The sequence below is a fragment of the Castor canadensis genome, chromosome 5, assembly GCF_047511655.1.
Source record: "Castor canadensis chromosome 5, mCasCan1.hap1v2, whole genome shotgun sequence".
Classification (NCBI taxonomy): domain Eukaryota; kingdom Metazoa; phylum Chordata; class Mammalia; order Rodentia; family Castoridae; genus Castor; species Castor canadensis.
Genome location: NC_133390.1, coordinates 68,098,395 through 68,111,390, shown reverse-complemented (window position 1 = coordinate 68,111,390; position 12,996 = coordinate 68,098,395).

The window sequence follows — 12,996 nt, the reverse complement described above, 5'->3', positions numbered from 1 at the left end:
AGGTAAACAAGTAAAATCAAAGGCAGCCACCTCTTCCTGTATTTGTTTCTTCTCTTAGGGCCAACCCACTCTCCCACCCCACATCTGCTCTTCCTCCTCTCAAGGTTGCTCCATCAACTCCTCTTCTCATCAAGTTAGACACCGATGCAACATTAGTCACTGACATTTTTTGAGTAATTCTTCACACTTTAATATGAATTAATTTCTTGTGTGATATTGGCCAACTTGACATTTTGATTGATGTTCTCCAGTAACCAAACCAAGGAAATAGAAACTGAAAAAGGACAAAGGAGGTTGTACTAAGTGACATGTACATGCCATGACAATTTCACACTTGAAGGGGTTGATAGTGTAAGAATGGAGCTCACACTATAGAAAGGTTTAGGATACTGAATGACAATTATACAGCTGGCCCCAGACCAGAGGCCTGACCCCAGAATACTGTGATGTGACTTTGGTCTCCTTCTGGTCTTTGAGAAGCTCATAAACATCCCTTTCATTACAACAATCAACTCTTCAATATCTACCCTTAATTTTACTAGAAATATTTATGAAATAACTCAGACAGTGGCTGGGGATGTAGTTCCATGGTAGAGTATACAAAAATCACTCAGAGAAACATTAAAAGTGAAATAGAAAACCTTTAAGACTCAGTAGGCATTCCATCTGACCACACATCCCAGCTATGCAGAGGAAGAGATAGGAGGATCTCAGTCCCAGACTGGCAGACAAAAGCGTGAGACCCTATCGACAAAATAACTAATGCAAAATAGGACTTGGACTGGGGCTGGGGCTCAGGTGATAGAGCACTTGCCTAACAAGAGCAAGGCCTCCAGTTCAAACCTCAGAACTGCAAAGAAAGAAAGAAAAGAATAGAAATGCACGTTCAAGCTCCAGCTAGACCTGCTGAATCAGAATCCACACTTTTACAAAAATCCCCAGATGACTCACGTGCACATTAAAATATGAGCAGATTGTACTTGAGCACACCTTTAGACCAAGAATTTCACAGTGGGTGTGGTGTCCCTGTAAACTCTGGGATGCTCTGTCTGACCCCATTGAAATTAATCACATTTACCAGTCTATGAACACCTGCGGTTACCAGTAGTAGTGTATAGTCCATATAAAAACCAAATGAAGGATGTCTTAGACTCTGCAGACCTACTGCACTCTGGGTGTGCTTTTCTTATTGAATGAATCAGATAAGGCCAAGAATGAGTAAGCCACTTGGAGTAGGAGAGTCATGTGACCTATGGAATGGGGGACTTACATTCTGGGCTTACTTGAATGATACTCATGAAATCTGAGAGACCTCTGAGGTCAAATAGTAAGCAGGCAAGCATGGCTGAGTGCTGCCCTCAATCATGCAGTATTTTCTTTGAGTGAGGTAGAACATTGTTCCCAAGTGTTCCCAAGGACAGAGGAGTTATAGTTAAGAGCAAAGTATGTTCTTGGGGATGCTAAGAATGGAGTCCACCTGGGAAAAGAGCCCAGACCATCCATGAAATTGAGCAGATTGCCAAGTCTAAGCCCAAACTCATCTCTGGTAAATGAACAGCCATAGGTCCAGACAGCAGGTGGCAGCCTGGGAGTTAGGCAGCCAGTATGTTCACAGCCAGTTCAATATGGAGGAATCTGCTAAGACCTAAAAGGGCATCGTGTGGGGTCCAGGATCTCCAGTTAGCACTTGTAAATGAAGCCAGATCTGGAGTTTAGGAACAGAGGCAGAGAATGAGCTCTTGTGCTAAGAAACAGAATTGAGTAAGGCAAAGACATTAAACATACTTTCATAAATTTTAATAAATGCATGAAGAAGAAATGGAAAAAAACTAGGTCCAAGGAGACGAAAGTAGGATGGGATTAGGACAGAAGACTCTTCTGTCCACAAGTCAATCTTATCCCAAGAATCCAGAATCTAGTGAGCTGTATCACTCACTTCCTTCTTTCATCTTTTCTTGGTATACAGAAAGTAACTCCTCTGCCTTCTCCCTAATGAGGTCCTAAGAGCACCCTTTCTTTCTCTGTCTCCAAATATATGTTGGCTTTTCCTGCTAGAACGTGAAGGGAGGCTTACAATCGCTTGTAACTTAGAAGCCATCATTTGTGCATGAAGTGTCCAGTCAGAAATTGTTCCCAATTCATGTGAACCATGTGTGCGTTTAGCTATGTAGTCATATACGTGTGACTGGGAAAGTCACACGTATATGACTATGTATATGCACATAATATATTAAAAATAGCTGGGCGCTGGTGGCTCATGTCTGTAATCCTAGCTATTCAGGAGACAGAGATCAGGAGAATGGAGGTTCAAAACCAATCCAGGGCAAATAGTTCATGAGACACTATCTCGAAAAAACCCTTCACAAAAAAGGGCTAATGGAGTGGCTTGAGGTAAAGGCCCTGAGTTCAGCCCCAGTACCACACAAAGAAATGAATTTTTATAGTAGTTATTTAATAACATTTTATATTTATGATATTCGTTAATTTCGTGGCAACAGTTCAACAATAACTATATATTTGTTATTAAACTGTTACCATAAAAATTAGCCAAACCCTCCCTCACCTCAAACAACTATTTTTAACTCTCTGACATTCCTGTGTGCCTCAAATTGAAAAACATATCTGAATATAACCTGTGTTGTCCCAGGCCACACCTGCTGACAAAAACTAGGGTCAAAGTAATGGCAAAAATGGCACTTCCCTGACTCTGCTGTTGCCCTCAGTTACTATTTCTAGGAGTTCCTAAGCAGGAGTGGGGATAGGGGTGGCCTTGGGTATTTTTACAAACAAGTTCTTTTTAGTTACAAAGTGATATCTACTGCCCTCCTCTCCTCATGTCCTGACAGCTTTGGTGGTCACCTCCTGCCGGGCTCTACACCCAAACTGTAATGCCTTTGCCAACACCTCCACTGAAGCTACTTTACAGATTTAGTCACCTCAGAGGTCCTCCCAGGACACTCACTGTCTTGGGGTCTCTGATATCACAAGCTCAGTGAATGACAAGGTGCTACACTTAGAACCACACAGTGAGCCGCCTTCCTGGCATACCTGAGGTTGTATGCCGTTGCCAGTGCCGTAGAGATGGCTTGCCATCTAGACAGCCCAATAAGTGTTCATGTGGGAGAGAATCATGCTGCAATTAATTAGTTATTTTAAAATTCAGCCTTAAAGAAGAATGGAATTATGAGGATCATCATACTGAACAAAATAAGCCAAATTCAGGAAGACAAGTATCACATGTTTCCTCTCCTGTGTGGATTTTAGGGGTTTCTCCCCTAAAAGGACATGAAAATAAAAGGGGGTATTAGAGATATGGGAGGGGAAGAGCAACAGTAATAAGAAAGTGTGCTGGAAATACCACTCTTGGGGATATACCCAAAAGACTGTTACTCCAGAGGCACCTGCACACCCATGTTTATTGCGGCACTATTCACAATAGCCAAGTTATGGAAACAGCCAAGATGCCCCACCACTGACGAATGGATTAAGAAAATGTGGTATCTATACACAATGGAATTTTATGCAGCCATGAAGAAGAACGACATGTTATCATTCGCTGGTAAATGGATGGAATTGGAGAACATCATTCTGAGTGAGGTTAGCCTGGCTCAAAAAACCAAAAATCGTATGTTCTCCCTCATATGTGGACATTAGATCAAGGGCAAACACAACAAGGGGATTGGACTATGAGCACATGATAAAAGTGAGAGCACACAAGGGGGGGGGTGAGGATAGGTAAGACACCTAAAAAACTAGCTAGCTTTTGTTGCCCTTAATGCAGAGAAATTAAAGCAGATACCTTAAAGCAACTGAGGCCAATAGGAAAAGGGGACCAGGTACTAGAGAAAAGGTTAGATCAAAAAGAATTAACCTAGAAGGTAACACCCACGCACAGGAAATCAATGTGAGTCAATGCCCTGTATAGCTATCTTTATCTCAACCAGCAAAACCCCTTGTTCCTTCCTATTATTGCTTATACTCTCTCTACAACAAAATTAGAGATAAGGGCAAAATAGTTTCTGCTGGGTATTGAGGGGGGGAGCGGGAGGGGGTAGAGTGGGTGGTAAGGGAGGGGGTGGGGGCAGGGGGGAGAAATAAACCAAGCCTTGTATGCACATATGAATAATAAAAGAAAAATGAAAAAAAAAAAAAAAAAAGAAAGTGTGCTGGAGAGGGTGGCTATGATCAAAGGACATTACGTGAAAGTGTTGAAATGTCACGATGAAACCCACTACTTAGAACAATTGATACACACTAATAAAAAATTCAGAATCTTCTGCCCTAATGATTAGTGGTAACAAATGATGACACAGACTAACATTACCATGGAGAAGTGGAAAGAATTTCACTATAGAAATTCAAAGGATAAAGTTAAAAGGGCTGCAACTCAGCATGGGTTTTTAGAGATTAGCAAAATTGTTATGGCTAGGAAAAGCACTGAAAACTTCTTAAGTGAAGATATGTGAACACAGGTGCAAAACCAAGAAAGCACAGGACTTGCTCAGTGACCCACTTGGCTGGAACTACGAGCTCGTGTAAGGAAACAGTGAGAAATACAGCTGGAAGGTAGGTTTGGGATTGCCACACTGAAGACAACTTTTTTTTTTTTGAGACAAGATCCTATGTTGCCCAGGCCCTGAACTCCTTAACTCAAGTGGGCCTCAACCTTCCTTAGAAGCTGGAACTAGATGCACAGCAACTGGCTTGATGAGAGCACTTTCTTTTGGGGGTGGGGTCCTGGAGTTTGAATTCAGGGCCTTCCCCTTGCTGGGCAAGTACTTTACCATATGAGCCATGCCCCCAGTCCTTTTTGCTTTAGGTTAGTTTTCAGATAGGGTCTAGTTTTTTTGCCCAAACAGACCTTGGATTACAATTCTGCTACCTATGCCTCCCTCATAGCTGGGATTACAGGAGTGAGTCACCACGCCAGGCCTTGACAATAACTCTTTTTTTGAAAAAACTGGGGTTTGAGCTCAGGGCTTTGCTCTTGCAAAGCAGGCACTTTAACACTTGAATTAATTTTGCTCTGGTTATTTTGGAGATAGGGGTCTTATGAAGTATTTGATCCAGCTGGCCTCGAGCTGTGATCCTCCTGCTCTCAGCCTCCTAAGCATTAGGGAGCTTAGCTGCTTAAGTCATCAAACCCTAATTTATTTATGTTTAATTTATATTTTATATCTATTGGTACATTAGAAGAAGAAATAGCTTCTAGTGACAATAAATTCATCAGAGAAAATGAAAAGATGGTAGATATTATGAATTGAACTTTCGTTTAGAAAACCAGGACCTGTGAGATAAATGTATTTCAAATGTGATAGGTACATAAATTCAGATGGCTTAATAAAATAGTTTTTCCCAGATCTGTCTAAAATATGAGAGATCTTTCTTCAAGTGTTTCCATTGATGTTTGACATTTGGTTTCATTTGTTTTGATTTGGCTTGAGTCTTTTTATTTTGTTTTGCTTTATTAATTTTCAAAACTATTACAAGAGTAAAAGGAATTTTTATTCTTATTTTGACATGTTTGGTGGGAGAAGATTTTACTGTAGAAGCTGGAAGTTTACATTCTCACTTTCCCAGCTCCTTTGCCCTTGGGCAAGGGGAAGCATCAAACAAAGGTGAATTTCCTGGACATTGAAGCAGGGATGATTGTCACCAATAGGCAAGTTTCTCTTTGGGGAACAGATGAAAGCAGAAGACTTTTTTGCCTTTTTAGTAACACTAGTTTTCAGACCAGCAGCCATGGTATCCAGAATCTATGGGTCAGTGGCCGCGTGAACTGCAATGGCAAGGGTTAGTGTCAGCAAGAGCAGCATCCTCCCAAGACTTGCTCATGGTGTGGTTTGGGGCTACCTTGTGGTTGCCTTCTTTCCAAATCTGGTTTTACAGACTTTAAGGTGGTTAAGTAAGTTCCCAATCTCCTTTCCACAATTCCTCTCCCATTTAACTGGGGCTTGGTTGGCTGCTATTGCTTACAAGAAACTTGGCTGATATATGTCACTGTAAAAAGAAAATATTAAAAATAAAGACAAGACAAAATCACTCATAATGTCATTACCCAGACAGCAGTGTTTTATATTTTCTTTATATAGCCATATACATTAAACACACACATGTACAATTAGTTAGGGTGTTTTTTGATGCACCTTAACTAACAGACATTCAGCCTATACTGTTCCTAGTAAAACTGCTATACTTGGCATCCTGACCTCTAAATTAACCTAGGCTTCATAGACCCCAAAGTATAGACTGACCCCCAGCCAGCCTAAATGATTCTGGCTTGCTGGACTCTTTGAGTCCACCAACATCAATTCATGGAAACATGAAGTCTGCATCCTACTAACCAGAGTGACTGTCTTCCAATTAAATGTGGCAACCAGCAGCTGCCTGCAAAACTCCAGGCTTTGTCCCCCTGCAGAGGTTCATCCACCAATTTCCCAAGGGCTTTCAGCAAAGTTCCTTTATGGTACAGTCTTCCTGGACTGTCATCTGAATCTATGATGTGTTCCCTATAGTTCTCTTCTCTGTTCTCTGCAACCCCTTTGGCTTGGAGCTGAAAGTTTCCCTTGGTTCTTGATTCTCACACTTGTCTTTTCTTGAGCCTGACATCATCCAAGGTTGTCTTGAAATCTGGCCTTGGGCCACCTTTAATTCCACCCTTTCCTCCTGGAGTTTCCTGCCTTTAATTGTTCTACTGACTTACTTAACCAACTCCTGATTTGTGTCTTGGTGTTTCAGATTACACAACCGGACAAAGGTCAGGACACTTGATCTCTAAACTTGGTGCCAAGAATTGGGTCAAAGAGTCAAATGTCTCCTTATACCTACAGGTATCCTATAATTATGGCAAGTCAAGAAAAGGGAAGTAGTGAAAAAAAATCATTAAAAACAAGGCAATCCCGGAAGATTATGGGCTAATTTTCGCTTTTTTTTGTAGTTTTCTATATTAAAGCATATTCTTAAACAATGTGATAATTTTGACCACATGTAATCCATTGATAACTAAATAATGTTTATCCATATTGAAAAATCCATTTTAGAATGATTTTCAAGTATATATTAAACCCAGTTGACCTGGGTTTTTGTTTGTTTGTTTGTTTTGCCCTTTTAAGGAGTTACATAAAAAGTTTCAATTTAGTTCAAGAGAACTAGAAATAATGATGAATAGATCAAAGTGTCTACTAGGTATTGAGTGTTATTAATTACAGAAACCTGAATTAAAGTTTCCTTTTGTTTTAGCAGGGAGTCCTTCATAAAGATCAGCACCTATGTCCCCTCTACCCCAAGGCTGAGGGTCCTCATGTTTGTGTAGGGGAGCCAAAAGGAAAGGAAGAAAGGGTATAGAATAAACAATATCCTAATGTCAACATAAACCTCTATTTCATTCAAGTCTTTAGCGGACTCTATTGCATACTCAAATGTGTCATGGAAGATTTGGGGAGATGGGGAAGGAAAGGAAGACATCACTGAAAAAAGAAAGAAAAAATTGAACTCCAAATTGGGTATGACAGAGGAGCACAGGAAAGAAAAAGATGCCAAACATGAGATGCAAATGAGACATCAAAAACCAGAACTAGAGCCCTGTTACCAGTATGAGCTGCCAGCCCCACCACTTTCCTGCCCCATGTCAGAGGAATATGCTGTCGCCTAGGAATATAGGCCAGGTGAGGTCAGGTGGCCAGATATTTCTTAAATCTTGAAGAATAAAATCACCCCTCCTGACACTGGGAGTTAAGAATTGAGTATTTCACCTCCTATGCTCTACTTTGGTTTTTCAGGAGCCTGTTGTTATCTCCATTTGCATTCTGCTACAGTAGGACCTACCCAACAGAGAAAAACACAATTAAGGAACTTACTTATTGTGTTGGACTGACTTCTTGAGCACTATGCATTGGTCATCAGGGACTCATTGACACGAAAGCCAAATGATGTTGCCTAAAAAATTTGTATCTTTAAATTGTCCAGCCACCTTGAATATGCCCATCTTCCTGTGACGTTCAGAGACAGAGGAAATAGAGAAAAATGTGTACTTCCAACCACAGAGTGAAGGAAAGCAAACACCCATTAGTAAGGGTGAATTGACTAAATGAATTGATGAATGAATGAATGAGTGAATGAACAAGTGAATGGAGTGAATGAATAAGCACACCTTTCAGAAAACCCTGAGAATAGCACGTGTTTCTTTAAAAATATTTTTTTTCTATTCTTAATTGAGAAAAGGCTGCTTTTCTGACTTGGTTTGCTCTTCAAAGCCTGGTCATAGCAACTTACATTTAAATTGTTTACCCTGCATGATCTCACAGGTTCTGAGTCACATGCCAAGGAAAGGAGTTATGCTGTCTCCTGAATTGAATGTACGAGTCAGGGGATGTTTCCTCTTGTTGTTTTCTGTGCCAACACTTTCAACTATAGGCATGAAAGTCCCTCATCCACAGTCTTAGGGTCACTCTGTTCCTGAGCCGATCTCAACCACGGCATGTCTTCTAGACCTACCACCTACTGGGGCCTAGATTCAATCTTAACACTCTTTATGCATCTTGGGTGGGCATGGCAACCCAAGTGTCCATTATGCTACCGTATCCCCCAACATACCACATTTATCCATCTGTACTTGACCTACTCCTGCTTGCCCAGAGTTCTGCCCTGAAACCTGGACTATTTACTCAGAATCTCAACTCTACCTGGATCCTAGCAGCCTTTCTTATTCTCTCTTGCACCTTTAAACGGAGGCTGAGCAAGGATTTGAATGAACAGAAAATTCATTCAAACTTTGAAAGTTAAGCTCCTGTCTTTTCCTGGTCGGAAGTGTTAACATTGTCTGGAAACAGCTCCCAGTCAACAAAGTGACCTCCGTTTGGTCGATACATGGAGGTGAGCCAACAGTTTTAAAATAATATCCCTGATTATCTAGGCATATGGAGTGTGCATGGGGCTAATACCGGTCTGGTAGGCAAGATATGGTAGCAAATAGATTTAAAGTCGAGTGGCTACCATCTGTAGCCATGGTTTAGTTTGAAACCATCTGTTCATTCTTGGCAAGTATGGTGGCTGGGTCTCCCTTCTTAGAGAAAGACAGGTAAGAGCTAGCTCTTACTTAATTGGCCTGGAGTTCAGGGTGCAGTGTCCAGTTCTAATAGGATACTGGCTTGCCGGAGGATACTGGCTTGCCAGACAGAAAAACTAAAGTAGGTACCTCTTCTATAAGCTTTAACACAGAGTAGGAGAGTAAAGGGCAGAGCTTTTCAACTGTGGGTCTCAGTGAACTAGTAATTTTGAAATCAATTAAGAGGGTCTCTACAAACATTTTCAAGGAAGTGAAATTAATTAAGGAATAGTGGGAGTCAAAAACATTGAATATAGTAAGAAGTGTGTTTCCTGCAAGTTTTGCTTCAGGTATACGTGCTTGCTTATGAACTAACTCTCTCTGAGATGATATGTGAGGAACAAAGGGAACTGAGGGATAGAGGGACAGATGTATTTTCACTTTGAATTTGAACTTTTTAGCATATACAGAAAATGGAAATGTAAGCAACAGAAAAAATCTGCAATAAATATAATGGTCAAAAGTTCAATACTCATAAACAAATACTACAAGAAAACCACAATTACACAAAAGACAGATTTTTTTTTGCAACACTATGATAGCACCAAATTGGAAATGACTCAAATGTCTATTAATGGAAAAGAAAAAAACTGTGGCACAAGCCTACTTTGAACAATCATATAGCTGTTAAAATGAATGAAGATCTATATGTACCAACATGAAAAGATATCCAAGTAATATCATTCAATGAGAAAACATTCCATAAGAAAGGTCAGAATGATGTGTGTCACAATATCACTTTTGTATAAAGGAAAATTTATTTATTCAACAATTATTGAAGATTGACAAAGTGCTGGGAACCAGTATAGCTGTTGGGGCTCCAGCAAATAATAAAACAGACAAAACTCTTGACTTTGTGGGTATTATGTTCTTATAGACTGACAACAGACAAAATTAATAAGCTTTGTAAGATAAGAGAGAAATGTACAATGGAGAAAAAAATCAGGGAAAGAGAATAGAGATATGGGTAATACAGGTTGCAATTTAAAATGGAGTGACAGAGGAGACCTTCCACAGAAAATGACATTTGTGCATAGACCTGAAAGAAGAGAGGAAGGAAGCCATGTGGTCACTGACAGAAGAGCCTTCCAGGCAAAGAAGAGCAAGTCAATGGTTCTGAGGGAGGAGCAAGCTTGGATAGAGTGTGACCTTGGAGTTGAGGTCAGTGTCACTGGAACAGAATGAGCAGAAGGAGCATAACTTTTACACACCAAACAATGTAGGTATGCACAAGTTTAACAAGTTATTTAAATTCCCTGGGCAAGTAGATTGGTGGCTGTGACTAACTAGTCCACATAAGAAGATATACAGACAAAAACCCAACATTTAAAACATTTGCATTGCTTCTCAAATGCAAAAAATCAAATATTGGAGGCAGGCATTTTCCCCAACATGTTCCCTGGTCATCACCAGCCTGGTGGTACTGTAACTCTCTATTCTCCACTAGGCTGTGAGCTTTGTGAGTGTGCAAACTGTTTCTATGTCTGTTCTGTTTACGTTTTCTCTCTGGAGTCTAGCACTGTTCTTGGCGCTCATGGGCATTCATAATGGCCAGCAGTTAGAGTGCTTACCAATTCCAGGAACAGTTCTGGGCACTTAACTCACTTAATCTTCACAACATGCCTTTGGGGGATGTACCATTGTTAAACATACTCTACCAAGGCACAAAGAAAGCAAGTAACTTAACTGAAGGTCGTATGTCAAGGTAAAAATTTAAACCAGGCATCCTGGTGCCAGAACTTTGACTTAAATCATTACAATGACTTTTAATAAATAGGCTCAATAAATTTATCAGGTTGGAGATATAACTTAATACTAATATTAACTAAAATAAAATTAATAAAATCTCTTGCTGGAGAAGGTATGAGAAAATAAGCATACCGCCCCACTCACCGGAGCACAGGGACTTAATAGAATCTTTTGGAAGAGCAGTCTATAAAATTTATATCTGTTCATTGCTTTGATTGACAACTTCTTTAATGTACAAGGGAATAATTCAGAATGACAAAAAGTTGTTTGAATAATAATGTTTATAGCTACACCATTTAAAATAAGGAAAAATTGGACATAACACAAATGCCTAGATTTGAGGACTGCTTTTCCAAAATATGGGGTAAAGCAATGTAAGTATATAACTATTAAAATGATAACTTTGTCATCTATATTTATGTCTTAAAATGTGCATATGAAAAAAGCTAAGTGGGAAAATAATCAAGTTAACATGTACACAGGCACCAAAACTAAATATTCTAGTTTTGCAGTGATAAAAATCAAGACATTTACATGAGTAGTTAACTGTGTTAAGACAATAAACTCTTTGTGCTTGTTCTATAAAAACTTATAAATGTGTAATAACAGACAGTTCATAAGGCTGAATTCATGAGGCAGGTTCTATAAAGCCATTTCCTTTAAAAACTGCCTGGAATGTTGGTTCGTGTACATCCAAACCTAGGATGGGCAGAGAAGCCCTTTCAAGCATGCTCCAAGGTGTAGAGAAGTGAAAGAGAGCATATGTAAAGCACTTTACACTATAGATTTTTTTCAGAAACATAAAACATTTACATTCAATAAGTGTATACATTGGTTAATTATTCTCTCCAAATGGTTGGTTTTCAACTCTAGCTTTAAATTAGAATCTTCAAAATATATATTATTCCCATAGAATATTTTCAAACAGATATAACTAGGTCCTAACTCAATCCCTCACCATCTCCAGGATTGTAACTTAAACATACGTATTTTGAGTAAAGATTTTAAGGAAATTCTAGTAAATATCTAGGTTTAAGAACAAGGAATGACACTTAGAAATGTATATACACATGTATTCTTAAAACCAATCAGTGTCTCCCTTCAACAAAATTAGAGATAAGGGCAAAATAGTTTCTGCCGGGTATCAAGGGGGTGGGGGGGAATGGGAGGGGGTGGAGTGGGTGGTAAGGGAGGGGGTGGGGGCAGGGGGGAGAAATGACCCAAGCATTGTATGCACATATGAATAATAAAACAATAAAAATTAAAAAAAAAAAACAATCAGTGTGACCATTTTTCTATATCCCCTAAAGGATTAAATCTTTTATTTTACCTAATTTAATAAGTAATAAGTACTATCTCCCAATGGATACATTTATTGAGCATAGTCATTAAAAGGCATCAGTAAAATATATACTTTTGAAAATGCTGACTGAAGACTAGAAACAATCTAAATATCCATCACCTTCAGACAGGTGAAATAAGTAATCATACTTCCACACAAAGAAAAATTATACTGATTTTAAAAAGAATGGAGCATAACTGTGTAAAAGTAGGAAACATCTCAAAGATACATTGTCAAAAAATAAGAGCTAGAGGAGTGGCTCAAGTCGTAGAGCATTTGCTTAGCAAGCACATGGCTCTGAGTTCAAAATCCCAGTACCATCAGAAAAAAAAGATAACTGTGAGGCACAAAACAATGCATTTTTTATGTTGCAGTTATTCCCTATTTTGCTATCTTACCCTCAGCTTATATATTTGTAGACTAGATCTGTAAGGAGACACCAGAAATTGTAACTAGTTACCTCTGGAGACTTTGGAGATTGAAATTTCAGTGCTTAAGTTAAAGTATAGATTAACTTTTCATCAAACATCTTTACAGGTTCTGTACCTTAAAGCATAAAATACAAACAATGAGGTATAACTGGAATTCCAATGACATTAGTGAGCTTTCCATCCCTGTAACAAATACCTGGGATAAATCAACTTAAAAACAAGACATATTTAGTTTGGCTTATGGTTTCAGAGATTTCAGTCCATGATCACTTGGCCATGTTGCTTTGGGTTAGAAGTGGCACAGTACCTCATGGTGGGAGCACTTGGCAGAGGAGGCTTATTAACCTATGGCAGCTGTGAAGCAAAAAAAG